We start from the raw sequence: 19,571 nt of genomic DNA, 5'->3' as shown, positions 1-19,571 counted from the left end.
CACCATTTTCAGTTTTAGGACTTACATCTTTACATCTTTCAACCATCATCAGCTGTTGGCAGGAAGATATGTCACACTTTGTTGATGTTTTTTTTTTTTATTATTTTTTTTTTTTTACAGATGATATGCAAGAGTGTTTAAACACTCATCCTGCATTTGATTCAAGTCATGTCTCCTGCTGTCTGACATCACAGTCAGTCATGCCTTGCCGGTGTGGAATTTGTGTGCTCCATTATCAAGCAGAAAGCAGGAAGCATATGTTGTCAGACTTGTTGATTTTGGTTCATGACAACACATCACGAGAGTGAAAATGTCATCTCTCTGGTTTGTTTGCGTGTACGGCAATATATCTGGTGCCAGTGACAAAATAAATGACTTCATAGCATCACTGAATTCATTAAAGAAATCCAATCTGGGAAGTCTCTGCATTTCATTCTGGCAGGAGTATGTGCCCATTTCCCCCAACGCCCACCTTTTCATGGCAAGCAAACAGACTGAAACTTGTTCCTTTCAGATTATTTTTTTTTATTATTATTATTTACTCGAGAAGCTAAATTGTTTTGAGGTAAACCTTTTTTCAAATAGGACACCTTGAATAGTTTATTAAATACAAGATTTTGCTTGTTTCAATATAAATCTAATAAGTTAGTGAGGTTTATTTTTGACACAAGAAAAAGGTTAATGTAATAAGAAAAATAAACTTAAATGTACACTACCGTTTAAAAGTTTAAACCGTTTAAACAGTTGTGGTCTTTTAGACTGCCTAAAATAAAAATAGAAAAACTCTGCCACTGTGAAAGTAAATCTGCTTTTGACATACTGACATGGCTGGAAATAAAACACATTTATATCCAAACTGGTAACTGCAGTATTTAAGACTGCGTGTGGAAGTGGAACAACTTATGTAAATACATATTGTTGTAACAAAATATAGAGACATATTTCCTGTTACACATGTGTACTTACTGAAGTGAAAAAAATGTTGTTACCAATGTCCTATTACACATTTGTACATTTGTAGGGCCACTAATATAAAGTGGGACCGATAATTTTTTTTTTACTGAAAAACAAGTTTAAAAAATTGATTAAGAAAATGTCATTTTTGTCTCTCTCCAGTGTTCAGGGCTTGTTTTATAAATAGCATTCTTTGTTCTCAAAGTTTAAAACCTGCAGTTGGTAAGAATAAACCGGACAGTTGAGGAACGAGCTGGGGAATGCTGAGCTCTAACCCTGAATTATGCATGGATGACATACAGACATAAACACATTTTCCACTCTGCGGATTTCTCCGTCTTATCCAGCGATGTCCTATTGCACTCGCCGGAGTGTTTAAACACCTAGCATGAGCCCCCGAGGACGAGAGGAGGAGAGAGAGAAGATAAGAGGTGAGAGTAAAGTCAAAGCTCCTCCCCTCTGTGCCTCACCTCTTCTGGGGGAAATTCCTATCTGCGTTGTGAATCTCTCTATCTCTTCTCCTGTCTCCCTGGCACAGCTCTTCTATCTTTCCATTTTCTCTCTCGTGGGCACTAGCATGAATTCGCTGAATAGCTCCCTCTTTCTGCAGTGCTATTTGGGCAGCACACCAGGACGTGTTCACCCTCCAGTGTTTCATCCTGTGGTTCCCAAAGATCAGCCAGTTCAACTACTTCAGCTACTATAAATGCGGAGCTTACCGAACACTTTCCGTGTCTTCTCCCTCAAGTGTGTGTGTGATGAAATTAATTGAAAAGAAAAGCAAATAGCTGCCAGAGGAGCTTGGGTATTGTTATTATTATAATTAATGGATGGAGCTGAGTCCTGTTTTCTCTGTGGCCCATTAGCTTTAGGGCTTAGGGATCTAATGAGGTGGCTTTCATTTGTTGTCAACTGTACTGTGAAGGAATCACTCAAATGGAGCAGAAGACGGTCATTTGGGATGTCCTGAGGAGAGGCTGACAAGACTCAGATGTGGTCAAGAATCGCCAAGTGAAGCCGAATCGCACTAATACAGCACTAAACGGCACAGCGGAACAACAGTAATACAGGAGGGAGGTTTATTTATCTATTGCATTTTTGTCCTTAATAAACTTTTTGATGCTCTCACTGCTTGCTCATGTCAATCCCACTATCCCCTGCGCGGGACTGCCACTCGGCTCCCATAGAGAATGAACTGGAAACAGGAACTCGCTCCACACCAGTGGACATGTTGGGTGAGTATTTGTCTCCAAGGCAGGTTTGGGATGCGTCCAGTCATGTGACCCAGGCATGGAGACAGTATGTGTGTTTCCAAAGGGATGTGTGCCAGATATAAGCTCTTCATTCATCTCAACAAAACAGCTGTGAAAGTGCTGAGTAAAAAATTCAATTAAGAGCCAGCTGTGCTGTGCCTCACGTCTCCCTTCAGTCAGATACTTTTCTCCCAGGCTCCTATCTCCCTTTTTCTTTTTTTTCTTCTGCAACATCCTTCTGGCAACCCGCCTGTGCTCCAACGCCACCCCCTACTGAGGGAGATCCCCCTCACCCCCCCACCCCAAACAACAAAGCAAACTCCTTTTAAATAAAGGTCCACTTACCCCCTACAGCATCCTTTAATTTGTATACACTGCTGCAAGCTCACACTAATACAGTTTTGAGGTGAAACAAGTAGATCTGGGCTACTGCAAGTTTATATTTTAAATATTTAATTTTTTTATATTCATATAATTTATACTGAACTCTACTATATTTTGTTTAGTGGCTTTCTAGCTGGAACAAAGCTGAGTTAAATTAATAATAATGTTATTTTGCTGTACAAACCACAATGCAGGAGATGGATAAATCATATTAATAATATTATGCTTTATTATTATTACAGAATGGAGGACTTGTTGTTTTCTATGCCAATCCATTTATATGCATACAGTTAACTCTAAATCATATATATATATATATATATATATATATATATATATATATATATATATATATATATATATACATATATATATATATATATATATATATATATACCCACTCTTAACCACAAGGCCCCAGTACTGCTTTCTAAGCTAATCACTTGTAATTCCATAAGTTCAGGTTTTTAATGAGCTAATTTGCATTTTAGGAATCAATCAAAATTGATTAAATAATTAACAGTGCAATACATCATACTCAAAATTTAACAAATGCGGTTTAGGAACATGCACACAAAGCCATGCTTTCAGTTGCAGTATGACATCATTAACCCTGTAACTTGCCACTGTTATGAATGATGACGCAAGCAAAGCAATCAGGCAATGCTCATTGCACATCAAAGCCATCGATACACCTTCCTTCATCTCCTGTCATCATAAATAATGGCATGTTACATGTGCTAGAATGTCCGTTGCTATGCAGCAATCAGGAGAAATAGAATATGTATCCTACATTGTGGTTTATGCGGCAAAATGTCTCATGTACACTAATACCTGCAAGTAGTGCAATTTTCCAAAGTATAATTTGACCTTTACCAAAGCAATGTTTCTAAAGGAGTGAGATTAGATTATAAACCCATGTTTTTTCCCACATCTACCTCATTCCCGGTGGAAAGTCTTTAAGATTTAGAAGCTAAGGAGAATTAGGACTTTAGTTAATCTTCACAAAATGTTCCTCTGCCAGGCCACTTCAGAGCTGAGGGTTCAAGAAAGCAGCTTCAACACTGCTGATATAGGTGTTCTTCATTCAGAACAGTTGGGGGTAGTAAATTAACTCCTGCATCTCAGTCACGTCCAAAAGAGAGAACATTTTGCTCTCCTCCAAGCCCTGAGAAAAGAAAAAAAAAACATCTAATGGAAGGCCCATTCTGTTCTCCATATGCTTGGCCTCATGCTGATTCTAACAGTCTCGTCTACTTACAAGCACACCTTTGCTCTCTGTGACTCTCTAAGCCTTGATGGAAATCTTATAGCAGCAGATGTGGATTGAGGGAGAGGATTGCATTGCCCTTCTCATTTGGAGTCAGAAGTGAAGCTCTGGCTCATAAATATACAGTGTTTGGTGAAATTAGAATACAGCCGAGGGGTGAAATATTGAACATCTATGTGCACTCATACAGTGTGCAATATTTCATGCTTCCTCATAATTTTAAGATGACGTTTGCTTTGTTGTCTTGTGGAGTTTACAAGTTTATATCTTTGTTGAACCTCTTCTGACAGGTTCTGACCACGCACACACACGCACACGCACACGCACACACACACACACACACACACACACACACACACACACACACACACACACACACGTACGTTTTGTGTGTTTTGCATGCAAACTTATACAGACACAGCATGACTATCATGTTTTCCCTCTCTGGCAGGAAAAAGACTGATGACTGACATGAGGTGACTTTGGTGTGTTGTTTGCATGTAAATGGGTCTCCGATGGAAACATTTTCTCATGTGCCTAGTCTCAGCCTCAGAAGACATGCCCATAGACAGTCCATTTGTTGTCTGATGGATAATTCTTACAAAAATGGAAAGAACTGTCTCAATTTAGCAAGCTCTGATATGACTTAAACTTCTGGGAGTAAGAGCACACAGGGTTTGGACACGGATTTCTGTTTCAATTAAATGCTGTTCTTAGAATTTTCTGTTCATCATAGAATCCTGAAAATACATCGACAATAACAAGTATTTATTGTGCACCAAGTCAGCATATTAGAATGATTTCTGGTGATCATGTGAGACTGGTGTAATGATACTAAAAATTCAGATTTGCCATATAGGAAAAAAAATCAAAACCATTTAAAATACAAAATATTTAACAATATGACTATTTGTACTCTGTTTGAGATCAAATAATTGCAGCCTTGGTGAGCATAAGAGACCTCTTTCAAAAACATTAAAAAAATATTACAGACCCCAAACTTTTGCACGGTTGTGTGTGTGTATAATTTTAAGAATCTATTAGATGCATATGCATATGTATGAGTGAGAATTGAGAAGTGGATCTGCTTCTTTAGACTAGGGAAGTGCCAGCACACTTACTCATGCCTCTCTCTTACTTCTTCGGTTTAACTTCATGTGAGTCACAGTTGAATCGACAGTTTGTGACAAAAGGTAAAGGTGGGTTTCTGTGAGGACAAATAGCCAGTGTCGTGGCAATGCTGAAATTGTATCTTCAAGTCGAATACCTAACATACCAGAGATTAAAGCCGACTGATCTTGGTTGTGGGACAAGGAAAACAACTCCATGCTGAGCAGTGTTGGTTCGAAGCAGAGAGAATAACCTCATTGAGAATCACAGCTTGGTACAGAACATTTTCTCTCTCACTGGCCTCTATCTTGTTGCAGGTGGGGGGCACAAGCCAACATGGACAAAACTGAATGCCTTCCCATCTTTGTCTCTCCGAACAAATCTTAAGCCGGAAGACATGCTGTGTAATAACCAAATCAGACAATCACCAGTAGAGTGTAAGAAATGTTTGAAATGTGCATTTCAAATAGCAGCCATGGGGTTTTTTTCTAACAAGGTGTTCTCAAATAATCAAGCTTTAATGTCCCCAACCTATAGGGAAATCTGCTGTTAGATCTGTTTGGCGTTGAATAACGCAGAAATTCTCTACAATGGCTCCCTCGTTATAGCCTGTAATTACATCCCATTGTTGTCATGCCTTGTTCAAATGCCTATTAAAGTAATGTCATTGCAGGTCCATTAATGAAAAACAAGCAGTCAAATTTGTGTAACTGAAAGACCAAATTTTTGTCACCTTGTTTGTACATAATGACATACTGTTCCCTAGCTCCTAAAATGACTTGTCAGGTATAAGAAAATGACTGTACTGTTCATGACTTGTGCTAAAATGACTTTGGTGAAAATACATTCACCATCCCTTAGACAGGTGAAAAACCTACATAAACTCAATTTGGGGGCCGTATGTGATGGCAAATGACACAGATTTAAACCTTGAATTGCACTGCATTCTGTTAGACAGTGACGGTCATTACTGTCAATGCTGTTGGAAAAAAATAGAACAGTGAATTTCTTTTTTTTCAGTTTTGTCACTAGCCTTGGTACAAAATGAACCCTTAATAGATTAAGTTATTACACAACTCTGTGGAATATTTCATTATCATTGGTCATTTGTGGCAAGAGGTCAGATATTTCGGAAAAATGGTCCCTATGACAACACTATATAAGCACTCATCTCCCCTTGTTAAGCTAACACTTATTTCACTTCAGATCAATAATTCATGTGCATGTGTTTATTTATAAGCAGGGCAATGATCACCCTTTCGGGGTTTATTTTGTGATAATGACCTGCTTATTGTCCCTTACATGCATAACCATATCAAAATAATTCAGAATATGAAATGTACTGATGTTTTTTATAGACTCCAAAAAAAAGAAAAAGAAAAAAGAAAAAAGAAAAAGAGAGATTTTCATTCTTCTCACATCTCAAGCAGGTGCACCCGCATGCGGGGCATGTACCTGAGGCGCGAGTAAATTCTCTTGAAGGAAATTACAGTTAAACCATTCACTGCCATTCACGAGGTTTAATTCGATTCGAAGGGCTGTTTGTCAACTTATAACTCCCGTCAGCGCAAACATTTATGTCCTCGGACAGATGCTTGAGCCGTCAGTCGCATACCGGTCAGTTGTCCCTCAGTGTGAATGGTAGCGTCCGATCACCCTCACACGCGCTCATTCAGCGCGCGCCTCTGTTTCGCTTAATCAAAGCAGAAGGTTGTAGAGACTCGCGATCTTCCGTGTTTATCCGTGTGAGCATTTAGGATCCCAACGGACGGCCATCGTCTAAATGACTCTCCATTTCAGTGTGCATTAGGCATTATCTGCGTTAGGCATTTTATCCGTTGCTTTTAAGTGTGATGCTATTGGCTATATTTAAAGGAATTGACAGCTATCTTAAGAAAAGTATTGACGACTCGTCGGCTTTGCGTTTGGAAGGTGCTCCCTGAGGGAAATAAAAGTTTCCTTCGGTAAATGAACAGGCTGTTCAGCGCAGGTAAGATTTTACGTTTATGTCAAGCTCTGCGCTTTTGGCAGTAGCCTACACGTCTATATATAACTGACTGTTTTCTACACTTCTATGAATGCTGAAAATACAACTTAACAACCGTGTCGTTTCTCTGACAAATCATTTTGATGAAACTGACCCTGTCGTGTGATCTTACTGCTGGTAATGTGGATCTTTCTCGCTGGTTTCATCATCCTCATCCTCATTATTTCTGGTGCGGAATGCCAAAACGCGCCGACACTTTTTTTCTTTCGTGTTTACTATTGTCTCTGGCTACCAGTGTGCAGTTTTGTCTTTTTTATAGCTAGATTTTTGAGAAACATAATCGAGACAAGCTTACAGTCCGTGACAGTCCAGTTTTTGGAGACCGCATACCGACACTGACCATCTATGAGAGGCGCGCGCTCGTCTCGCGGCGTGCTCGCGGTAAATCGTCTGACCCTCTGCACCTATTTCCCTTCCGGCTATTGACAGCGACGCATAAGGTCGTGTATCATCAGCAGTTGGAGAATATGCCAGAAATGGCTAATGGTGTAGCCGCAATTAGTGTTTAATGTTCTATTAAGGTCAGAAAAGGCAGACAGGCTACCTTAGTGTTTCTGCGGTGGGGAGGCAGCGTTTTATTGATAAAACGTATTAGCGAAATATTCAGTGTTTTTGCTGCTATGCATTTAAAGGGACAGGTCATGCAAAAAGGAAATGTTTGTCATTAAGGTCTTTCACTCTTATTTATTTTTTTTTTTTTCGGTTGACACAGGAGAAATTCCAAATAGTGTATTTTCCATGTAAGGACAATGAATGGTGCCTGAATATGTCAGAAAGAATGCAAAATCATTGATGTCTGGGCTGTCAGCCGGACGATTAAAAAAATAATAATAATTTAATTATATTGTAAGTGCTACAGGTACCACGAAAGTTGTTCCTCATGTTTAAATTGTAGTCGAGAGTGTCAGATGAGTTAGTTCATCCTTGCAATGAGAAGTTCCATATTTATATGGCATGTTTTGCAGTGATGGTCTTAGACAGTTATGTGTGTTTGTACATAGGTTGCCCTGTGTTTGTGCTCTTTATACAGATAGATGGCTGTGACTTTCTTCTTCGTCTCAGAAGAAAGTGGAATGACTTTACTGAATGATTAGGAATTACAGCTGTTATCATCTCATGTTATAGTATCTCACCTGTCCCTACTGTGTGAAAACTTTAAAGTAGATGAGTTAATGCACTTATTGATATTGCTGCGCTAGCATATGAATGAAGCGGTCAGAAAAAAGATCAAGAGATGGAAGCTCCCTGCTGGGCCTCTGGCTTTGATAGCTTGTGCTATCTCCCCCCGATCCTTCTCTCCATCTGATCCCTCTCTCATGTACTGTACTGTATCTCTCAATTAGAGCTCAAAATCAAATGGACGCAAAGAAGAGATCAGCCGATGGCGAGGAAGTGAGAATGTGTGATGTTTGAACAGAATGAGTCAAATCTTCTTCAGTTTTCACAGATACAGACTAACAATCTGGGAAACTGTGTGTTGTGCCGTCCTCAAAAACCCACATGCTGTTTACTCATGTGAATGCACTGTTCAAGGGGATGAAGATTGGACTGATTAACCCACAATCCAGTTGGCACCTGCCAGACCTCATCCTCCTGGTTACCGATGTGTGTGTGTGTGTGTGTGAAAGGGCGACAGAATATTTAGATGTAAGCTGTATATGTTTAGATAACTCTCAGTGCACATACACTCTGAGCGGCTAAACGGCTTTAACACCGGACAGCCGTGGATGTCATACACAATCCCTCATCCTGGCACAGTTGGCACAGTGTAACTCCAGCTAACATGGCAGAGCAAGCAGTGGAGAGCAGATCACACTTAGTAGTGCTCACTCTCACTCGCTCTCTCGGTAAGTGTGTGTGTGTGTGTGTTTGTTTGTGTGTGGCCTTAACCCCCTTAAGCTCACACACTGGCTCGTTGCCTTCTTTGGGCCGCAAGCAGCATGGCTCTTTCCACGAACCCCAAAATGAGAGCAGATGCTCGACTCAACCCGGCTCTGCTGAGCACCTTTGCTGAATGTAAACTCCTTCTGTTTGCATCCTCCTTTACCCTGAAGCCTTGCTTGGTAAGACTGCCATTTTTCACGCTAAACATAAAGACATGTTGACAAACAGCAACAAATGTCCAACTTGTTCAAATATGTGTTTTAGTCTTTGTTCTTTTAGGTCAGTGGTTTTAATGGCACAAAACATCCAAATAGTCACCACCAATATACACTTAGCATATTATACACTCAAGGATAGTTCACCCACAAATTTGCTTCACCCAAAGCATTTAATCACCATAATGTACTGTAATTTCAAACCTGTATCACTTTCTTTCTACTGTGGAACACAAAATAAGCTATTTTGAATTCATTGTGGGTGAGTACATTATGTCAGAATTTTCATTTTTGGGTCAAACATCCCTTTAAGTACTGTGAGCAACAATGCCATATTTTGATAATACATTTTCCTGTAATTTAGATAATTCATGCTGCAACAAGAGTCTCATCAGTCCCTTGATTGGCACATACACTGCAGAAGGAACATTTAGAAGTTGTGCACTTATTTATTTATTTAGAATAATGTTTACATTGATTTCATCATCTCTATCATCATCTCCTCTTGACCCTGCTTTCAGAAAACATTTAGTCTAAGAGATGGAGTGTCAGCTTTCATTCTTTTTTCCATACATTAAATACGTTTCCATACATTCAATTCTGTACACACTTTTTTTCTGTACACAACTGTAGTGTTACCCGATTTACTGGATTTCAGTGGCTTGCTAGGATGTGTGGATGTGTGTGTGTTTCTTCTGTCTCTCTCTCTCTCTATTTCTTTTATGTGTGTACACAAAATTTCAGATCTGGGTTAGCGCTGACAGTATTTATTTATACCCACACTAGCGTCTACCACATTTGAGGACACACACGACCATCAGTCTTCATTACTGTCAACATAAGCTCTTTTCAACCAATTAGCATCATTAGGCAAAACTCTAGTTCACTCTAGTTCTAGTGTGTGCGTGTGCGCATTTTTTGTAAAAGTGTTTGTGTACGTATTGCCGTGGCTGATGTTGCTAAGTCCGTTTGCAGTTATAAGAGCATCTGCATCATTATCAAGCCCCCCTCCCCAGTCCTGCGTCCTTCAGCCAGGTCCGTGGTGTGTGAAGGAGATCTGATAATAAGACCTGATAGATGGGGTGTTTTTCCGAGGTAGAGAGATGCATTAATGGCTGAGCGTGTGTGTATGTGTGTGTGTTCATGCTTGGTGGTCACTATTTTGGCTGTTGACATGGCATAAACTGCCAGATTTGGAATGCTGTGCTGTGGTGTGTTGACACATTAGGTGTATGGCTCTCCCCTGTCAAGCTCTCTGACAGATGCAGCCTGTGATTCCAGTCCTCAGCAGATTAAGAGATTACAGGGTTGGGTGGGAGTGTATAATAATCCTAATGCATCTAAAACCACATTCACACACATGCAGCTGAGAACATCAGAGTGCTGATGAACAATATCTGTCACCAGCAGTCTCTTCAGTATCTCTTTATTACAGGTCAGGCCAACGGTGCCCACAGAGTTAACAAGCTGATAGTTTAATTTCTAGTCAGACCGGATAGATGCGGCTTACCTCAACTCAGCACAGCTCAGGTTGCTGGCGATAAGCTTTAACTAGGTGGCGGTGTCAAATCCACGACCCAGACAGACTTACAAGCACGTAAGAGCTTGGATGCAACTTTTAGCACAAATACAGTCTCTCTCGCACTCACTGCTGCAAAGCAGGATGGGATTGAGGCAGGAATGCACAACAGGAGAGTTATTGCTTTAATAGGGCACTCTGAAGTGGACATCAGCAGGGGCCTGTTGCATAAACCTCTAAGAGTAGTCTTACAAGTTAGAAATCAATTTATTTTCTTTAAGACTGTTCATAGCTTTTTTTAAATCAGTTACAGAAAATCGTAGATTAGCTTAATTTGATACCGAAAACCAAGACTGACTGCCCCTGACTAACTGCTAGTGGGTCACACTGGAACTTAAGACACTGTCTTAATATAATGGCTATGTTTATGCAACCAGCCTCAGGGCTTAGTGTCTTAAAGACTATTTAAAGTCAAAATCTAAGTTTTGTGGCTTTTAGTTCATTTATTAGCTTTTGAATTATATACATTACAGTTTAAAGTTAGTATGTTTTTTTTTAAAATAGAAATTAATACTTTTATTCAACAAGGATGCCTTAAATTCATGAAGTGACAGTAAAGACATTTATAATGTTATAAAAGATTTCTATTTAAAATAAATGATATTTTTTTAAACACTGAACATTCTATTCATCAAAGACGCCTGTTTCCACAAAAACATTAAGCAGCACAACTGTTTTCAACATTGATAATAAAAAGAAATGTTTCTTAAGCACCAAATATTTATGATATTAAAATTATTTCTGAAAGTGTACCACTGAAGCAGTGCCGGTTCTCCCTATGCACAAACTTGAAAAAAAAAGCTGAAAAAAGAAAGTAAATGCACCAAGAATAAAGAAGGTGTGCATTTCTGTAACATTTTAAATTCTTATTTAGTCTTGACAAACCAATGAATAAAATATAAAAGTCCAGATCAGGTTCAATAGTAGTCCACTGTGTTGGAAGAAATGCCCCATGATGAAATGTAATTTTACATCAATACATCAATAATCAAATTGTTCTTATGCATGGTGTGTATAATAAATAAACACATTCCTGTTCAGTCATGCAAGCTGTCGTGTGACTCCTGTCAAGTGCTTTATAAACAATGTCCATTAGTCTAAAAAGCTAGCACATTTAGATAATTATTGATGTATTTTCATATGTTTATCGTTTAGTTATAGGTTTTTTCACCCAAAACTGAAAATCGTGTCATCATTTACTCACCCTCATGTCGTTCCAAACCCGTAAGACTTTTGGCACACAAATGAAGATCGTTTTGATGAAATCTGAGAGATTTCTGTCCCTCCATTGACAGTCCACGCAACTACCACTTTGACACTTCAAAAAGTTCATAAAGAGATCGCAAAACTAATTCATATGAATTGAGCGGTCTAGTCCACATTTTCTGAAGAGACACGATCACTTTATTTGATGAACAGATTTATTTTAGGCTTTTATTCACATAGGAATACACATATGAAAAAGTGTGTTAATAAACTCAGATATTTCTACAGCTGAGTGTTTCATTCATTACATTCATAAGTGTTTTTTACAGTTCTGTTTAAAGTGAATATTTATTATAAGAAGATATGGATAGAAAATCTCTGCTTTATAAGATAGATGATTAGCAGTGCTTTAAGACACATTAATACGTAAAATTCATAAATGTCTTAAAACACCCATAAATCCATCTTTATTGAGCAAATTATTAAACCATTAAAGATTAATTTTTTTAATGATCAAAGATACATTTTATTCACTTCTAAAACATTTGAAAGAAAGTCCGATGCTCCAGTCATTTGAGCTGTGATTAAAATATAACAATGAAAAACAGACATATCAGAAGTCCCCATGATCCATGACCCAGAGCCATGACCATGTACCTGATATCTATATGCATTTAAGTATCTCATGCTGATATAGAGAGTGATGGGAAATGTAGTTTGTTTGTGGATAAACCGGTTCACAAACCAGCTAAATTAGTATGCTTCGAGTCTTAATAAGTTAGGACTCAAAGAAAGCCGACAGTTTCCCGCTAGTTATGATCTCGTAAATACGATCATTCCAACGTGACCTGACGAGAGCGCAAACTCTCAGAGCTCCATTTAAAAGATGAAATTCAGCAGCACAGCTGCTCTCTCTGGCAGTGGGTCTCCTACAGTGATTAGTGTAAAGGGACGAATAGAATACTAAAATAGGTGACACAGAAACCTGGGGTCACCGCTAAGGGTCTGCAGAGACCTCTTGCAGGTGATAACATCTGTGTTCGTCAGAGAGAAATCCTGAATTTCTCTCTGAAGGAAGGGGGGAAAAACATTCCTGTATATTCTTTAGCACTGCTTCAACAATGACCTGATGACACGAGACCAAACCTGTTGTAATTTGGAAAACGCAAAGGAACATGTACCAACAGCAAACCTCCGGAGGAAAAAAAACCCCAACTATAGTCAGTCTGTAATCCCATTGGCCTCAATCCCATTTAAATGTGCTGTGACCTTAAAAAAAGATATTGTGCATTTCAAGGCAAGACTGCACAAGAAGCAGAACTGAAGCAGAAGAGGACTAAAATACCTATGAATGCTGCCAGTTTGAGCATCTGAAACTAAACAGTGTACTTGGCTTAGGTTAGTGCCAATACAAGAGTTCACGTTTGTTTTAAAAGGTGCTGTTAGCGATTGGAGACATTTACTAAGTTCTACCAGAAAGACTCGGGAGAATAGATATTGTAACAATCATGCATTTATTAGTGACCCAGCAAGCAATATATGCGATAAAGTATTTGGCGTAGGCCCCGTCCGTAACTCGCAATCCGAGGGTACAGATTCAGCATTTCCTGCCTACCCCCCGTGAGGTATTGGAAGGGACCGTCCTGGTGGTGGTGGGGAGGTTAGAGGAGAAGGGACCATCCTGCGGTGGTAGAGAAGATGGAGGGAAGAAGCTATCTTGTTGGTCCCTCCACCAACAAGATAGAAACCATCTTGGTGGTGGTGGGGTGGATGGTGGTAAGTGAAAGCGTTCAGCATCTGCCAACTCAGACAAGTGTAAGTACGGGTCCTTTATACTTCTAGTATTAGAACATGACTGAAGTGACGCAACAACTGAGTCTTCCCAGCAGAACTTACGCTAAAGCTTTCATTTCTTTCTGACCACTGAATTACACCACCCCACCCTCCAAAGATATGTTAGCAAATCTGAACATGCAAACTGGAATGAACTGCATTCATACAGAGATGTTTCTGTACCTTTTTCACTTATATCTGACACATTTTATTCCAAAAAGAAAGAGATGCAATGGCTTTTTCCATATTTACCTGACTTGAGATACATGCACTTTGAAATATGTAATGTGCAAACCATTTGTGGTAACCATCACGCAGAGAGCAATCTCGCTACTCACCGCTCCTCACTAATATCACAAGAGAGAGGAAAGAGAGGTCAGGCCCAATGATTTATGGCTGTGATGATGCATCCCGGCCTGGAATGATTAATCTCTGCTGGGAACACTTTCAGGAGTACAAGTTTAACCTCTGAACACCCTCTCCCCAAACACACACATACTCTCTTGCTCATGTATGCGGTCATTTCCTGGGAGTTAGAGGAGAGAGATCTTACATCTTACCTGGGCACATTTTGTATGTGTTGACCTTCTGTTGGTGTGCTTCGGTACTTGTTTGTAGATCTGTGTGTGTGTGTGTGTGTGTGTGTGCACGTGTAGATACCACTTGTAGAGTACTCTTCTATACCCTTCCACCTTTAAAATATTTGTGACTCACACACAGCAGTGATAGCTGGAGTGAAACAGTGTTTTTCTATTGATAGGTGCTAAAAGCTTTTGTGTTATGTTCTGTAGAGCAGACTAAAGGGACATGTTTAGGGTTGAGAAATAGAAAGTACTGCCAGTTCAGACAAATGCTTTCAGCTTTTCTGCGTGCTTTTCTTTGAGAATGAATTCCACGGCACAAAGAAAATGACCAGATTTTTTTTCATCCTCAAATCAAGAGAGTGAAAAAGCGATTACATTTTATGTGAATATTTTTCTTTATTTCTTTATTTTTTTTAATTAAATGAAATTAAATGAAATTAATAGCATCTTGATGCGTACAGTAGAAACAGTAGAAACTGCTCAAGAAATATTTATGATTATTATCAATGTTGAAAACAGTTGTTCTGCTTCATATGTTTGTGGAAATGTGAGACTTTTTTTCAGGATTGTTTAAATAACAAGATTAGCAATTGTTTGAAATATAAATATTTAGCATTATAAATGTCTTTATTTTGATCAATTTACTGCATCCTTGATTAATACAAATATTACTTTCTTTAAAAACTAATCTTACTGGCCCTAAACTCTTGAACAGTAGTGTATGTTCTTTAAAACAAATGTTCTTTAAAAATCTTTATATACTGTATATTATATAACATATTAAGATAAACAATATTTGAATTTTTAAATTAATTAATTTGTAATAGTATATACAGTATATCTGTATTACAGTAATGAAAGACAGAATTTACATAAAAAACAGAACTTTTATGCATTATGATAATGAATTATGAATAACCCTAATCCATTAAATGTCACTATGCAAACAAGCTTAATAAAACATGGGATTGTATAAAACATAATTTTATTTCTTTTGAAATACGACCATTACATTCCCTGCTAGATTTCGTGAACCGAGATTATGTGTATTCATACTATGATTCGACTGCATTGGACAGTCAGTGTCTTCTTGAAAGAAAAAAACGTCCTGTTTAACACACATGAATCTGTACAGTTATTTAAAATCAGATTGTCCTATCTCATTCATCTCGATTCTTTTAACAATCCTCATCTGGTACCAGGCATCTCTGCTTTTAAGTGTGTATGTGTGTGTGTGTGTGTGGCTAACAGCTCTCATCTCTTTCATTAATTATGCACGACAGGCTTGTGATGGTCCTGTTGCTGCAGTGCTTTATCAGACAGTGAAGGCCACAGTCACTGATGAGTGTTTTTCTGAATGCTCAGATGGTTTAAACCGATGCATTTTGTTGCATTAATAGATATGATCTTTTTATCTTGCCACCAGTGTGAGAGCAGACAGCAGGTAGGATGTGCATGTATTTAATCCCGCTGCGTGTGTTTGTGTGTGTTGTAACCTGGCCATCGGAAGCACATGTGACATGAAACCTGGCACAAGCTGTCACAAGGCTTGATGTCATAGACTAGATTACACTGATCTGGAAATGTTGGCTTGAAGAACATGCACGGTAAGATTTAAAAATAGCCATTGTTGATACTCATTGTCTTTTAGAACAGCTCTTTTCCCCTCTCCTTTACAAACCTTTCCAGATCCTCTCCTCCTTGGCATAGGAATTTGTCTCTCATTCCCCTCATTACCAGCAGCGTGTAAAAGCTGCCTAAACAAACCTAATTAGCTCATTAAGAACCAGTCTTAACTACCTCCTGGGCTTTGTTCACATGCTGCAGACTTCTAAATGTTGTGGCTGATTTACTCTTGTACCTTGTGATTACTTTGCCGGGTTCATAGTATCTCGGATTGCATCGCTCCAGCGCCGCTCCTGCGTCCTGCGTACGATTCTCCGGCACTCTCCTGCTGAGAGCCTTCCATTACAGAACACACTGACGTTAAATAGGAGATTGGTATCATTAAATTCACATTAAGCGGGCAGTAAAATATTGATATGGAAGTGTGCAGCCGTTTGATTTTGGTGTAGAAAAGGTAAAGAGCATTTCAAATCAGAGATGAGTCAGATGCGTCGCTGAATTGTAATGCTTCTATTAACACTGATGACAGAGCAGGTAAATTTTTTTTTTCTTTTTTTTTCTCTCCCTATTTCTAAGTCATTGGTTTTCAGTTTTCACCCAGAGATTGTGCTATCACCCGTTCTCTTGGGGAAAACACTGTTAAATGTTTAGTGATTGAGCTCGGCATGTACAGACTGGGCCGAAAGTGTACTTTATTGTCTGAGATGCGGCCTGTTTTTTAGCATGTGCGGGATAGACACATTAAACTGTGGTGATCACTGTGGTTCAAATCTGACTGGATTTTTATATTCTGGTCCCATTCCTCCCTCTTATCTCTGCACTTTCACAATCAATAAAAATACAATGAATGATATGTGTGGGTAACTGACAGATTTATTATTATTATAAAACAAAGATGAATTATAAATGCCATTTTTCTGTTATCCCACCATGGATAAAATCTTCTTTTGGATAAAATCCTGTGTAACCAGCAAAATTGCATAAATTAATGTCTTCAAACAGTCAAAACAAATATAGTACTGTGGGCTGGTCGAGATGTTCAAACAAATTGCTTAATTGTTGATAGCATCCCAGTGTTTACTCTGAATTTAAAATACTTTATGTGATTTATGTGTAGCTCTCTTTTCGTGTTAAGCTGGGATATAAGTATTTTATACTGAATAAATTATATCCTATGAATAGTTCTGTGGTAAGACACATTAGTTTTTAAAAGCACATCTGTTGCATGTAGTTGCTCAAGTAATATGAGGTCATAAAACTGCATGTATAATATTTATTATACAAGCATATGACAAAATAAATGCTGTTTAAAATAGTTTAAATGAAACACAGCAAGTCACTGTTTATGTCACACATTTCATGTCAACTTCCCTTGTACATTGAGTGTAGTGTCGTGATTCTGACAAATCCTCTTTCCTTATTTTGCTGGATTTTTTTCTCTTGCTTAAATTTTAAGTCTCTCTTTTACCTCTCCATCCAACAAACCTGACTCCATTAGCAAATTCAGGGATCTGGGAGAGGGATGAGAATAATCTTATCCAGTACAACAACTCCGTTATATCAGTGTAACCAGGCTCGATTGCTCTGTCGGGTAAAGAATAGATTAATGTCTTAGCTGATTATAATCTGATCCACCCTAAGGCTGCACCATTCATATTTGGTGTTTACAGAAAGCGGATGAAAGGTAAAATCACTTTAGCTTTGGTATTGCATCATTCCGACATAGGCTACAAATATGATGTAATGTCATGAAGTAGCATGCTACAGTTGATTTGCTGTGCATTGGCATCCATGCATGTTTGTATGTGTAATATTTGTGCCTCAACAGCAGTGTTTAATCCTTGGCAGTTTAATTAAGTCGGTGCTGTAATTAAATAGGCAGGTGCTAATTTGTCTTAAGTCTTCAGTTATTGGGTCAGTATGTGACAGTGTAAGTGCGCTGGTGAGCCACAAGCTTGTTTTGTCATTGTGTGTCAGCCGAATCGCTTGAATGCGCTTCTCATTGTCTAATCACGATGTGTTTATGTGGTATATTTTTTTCACTGAGGTATTGATGGACAGAATTGCACTCTATTTGCATGTGTAGATAGAATATTACGAGCGATGGGCCGACAGACTCTATTTAAAGCAACAGCTAGTCATTTGCACACAAAACAGCCACTTCTGCGAGGATCCTATTGAATTTACATGCCGATCGATTTTGATATTGCTGACATGGGTGCTTTTTTAAGTACTTTGTGTCTCATAGCCAGCAGGTCATTTCGGCTGGCCTATAGATTGCATATGAAATAGGCCTTTGTGTTTGATGAGTCCACTGGCTTGCCCTGGGCTCACCTCTCGATGTATGTGCGAGAACGATCTGTCTCAGCCTTAGGGACCCAGACTGGCTTCAGTGTGCTTATTGATCTATTACCCCTCAGAATCCCCTCACGCTTTTACCCCACAGACTTGCAAGACACCAAGCCAAATCTCTGTCTTTCCTCTTTTGTATACATAAGTCATCTCTCTCTCTCTCTCTCTCTCTCTCTCTCTCTCTCTCTCTCTCTCTCTCTCTCTCTCTCTCTCTCTCTCTCTCTCTCTCTCTCTCTCTCTCTCTCTCTCTCTCTCTCTCTCTCTCTCTCTCTCGCTCTCTCTCTCGCTCTTTCTCTCTCTGTCTTAGGGCTTTAGACTCCTGCTCTCTATGTTGGCCCTATTACTGATGTAAATTGTCATGCTATTGATTGTTTATCTGTCAGTTTGGCTCTGAATGGAGTGTAAGTGACAGGTTTTACTCTGTGCTTTAGTGTGTGAAGAGAGCGCTTCAGATGGGCTGCATTTTTTTTTCCCCATCCACGAGGAGCCACAAAATGAAGTGTCAACGTGGACCTGGGCTCCTGGAGGATGTGATGTCGTGACATCACGCAGTTGACCTCCCCGTTGTGGCGCTGAACTGAAATTAAAAATTAATCTATAGTGTAATGTCACCCAAGGTTAATGAATTATGAATCACTGCTAATCTGCACAGAATCAAACCGGAGGAATTCTTAACGCACATCTTTGTTAATTGTGTTTTAACACTGGCTGTGACAGTCGGGTCGACCCGCCGGTGTTTATTCTCTCCTGTGAGCTCACCTTATAGTGACAGCTGATCTGCATTACAAATACACTACATTACCTTAATAACAAAAATGACAAATTTCTCACATTAACGCGTGCTCACATTAACGCCACACGCAATGCAATTTTGTTTGAAAAAAACGGTGTATGTTGTTGTGAATGGGTCTTAAACCTTATTTTCAGGGTTCATTTCTCATATCCTGTATGTTTGTTGGTGAAATTATTATTTTTTATGGAATATTGCAGTATTTATTATAAATTATTTATTTGTGGACATCATTATTTAAAAAAAAATTCTTCTCTTCTCTGATGGCATGTTTACTGGCACGAAGGTGGCAACCTGTCACTCACATTAAATTACAGAAAAAGCAAACCACGATCCAATTAATTCCCATTGGACAAAATTAAGTCCTGTCCTACATTTTTCTTGAGAAGCCGTTTCAATTGGATATACGCCACAATAGGGCAGAATAGACTATCGCAACTTCCGTTTCATGCCAACTTTAAAGCAGGGCTCAGTAGTTTCGGGA

The 19,571-nt window shown here is 38.9% G+C and overlaps 1 protein-coding gene across 1 annotated transcript in view; it reads left to right on the top strand.

The window, feature by feature from the left end:
- The first annotated feature begins 6,658 nt into the window (after positions 1–6,658).
- Positions 6,659–19,571, top strand: part of tenm2a (teneurin transmembrane protein 2a) — a 297,220-nt gene continuing 284,307 nt past the window's right edge. The window contains exon 1 of the mRNA XM_084133288.1: positions 6,659–6,961. The gene's annotated coding sequence lies outside the window, so the exon portion shown is untranslated. The remainder of the gene's footprint in view (positions 6,962–19,571) is intronic.

The sequence above is a fragment of the Abramis brama genome (genome assembly GCF_963993115.1).
Source record: "Abramis brama genome assembly, chromosome: 13".
Lineage (NCBI taxonomy): Eukaryota > Metazoa > Chordata > Actinopteri > Cypriniformes > Leuciscidae > Abramis > Abramis brama.
This window is presented reverse-complemented; position numbering and strand designations above follow the sequence as displayed.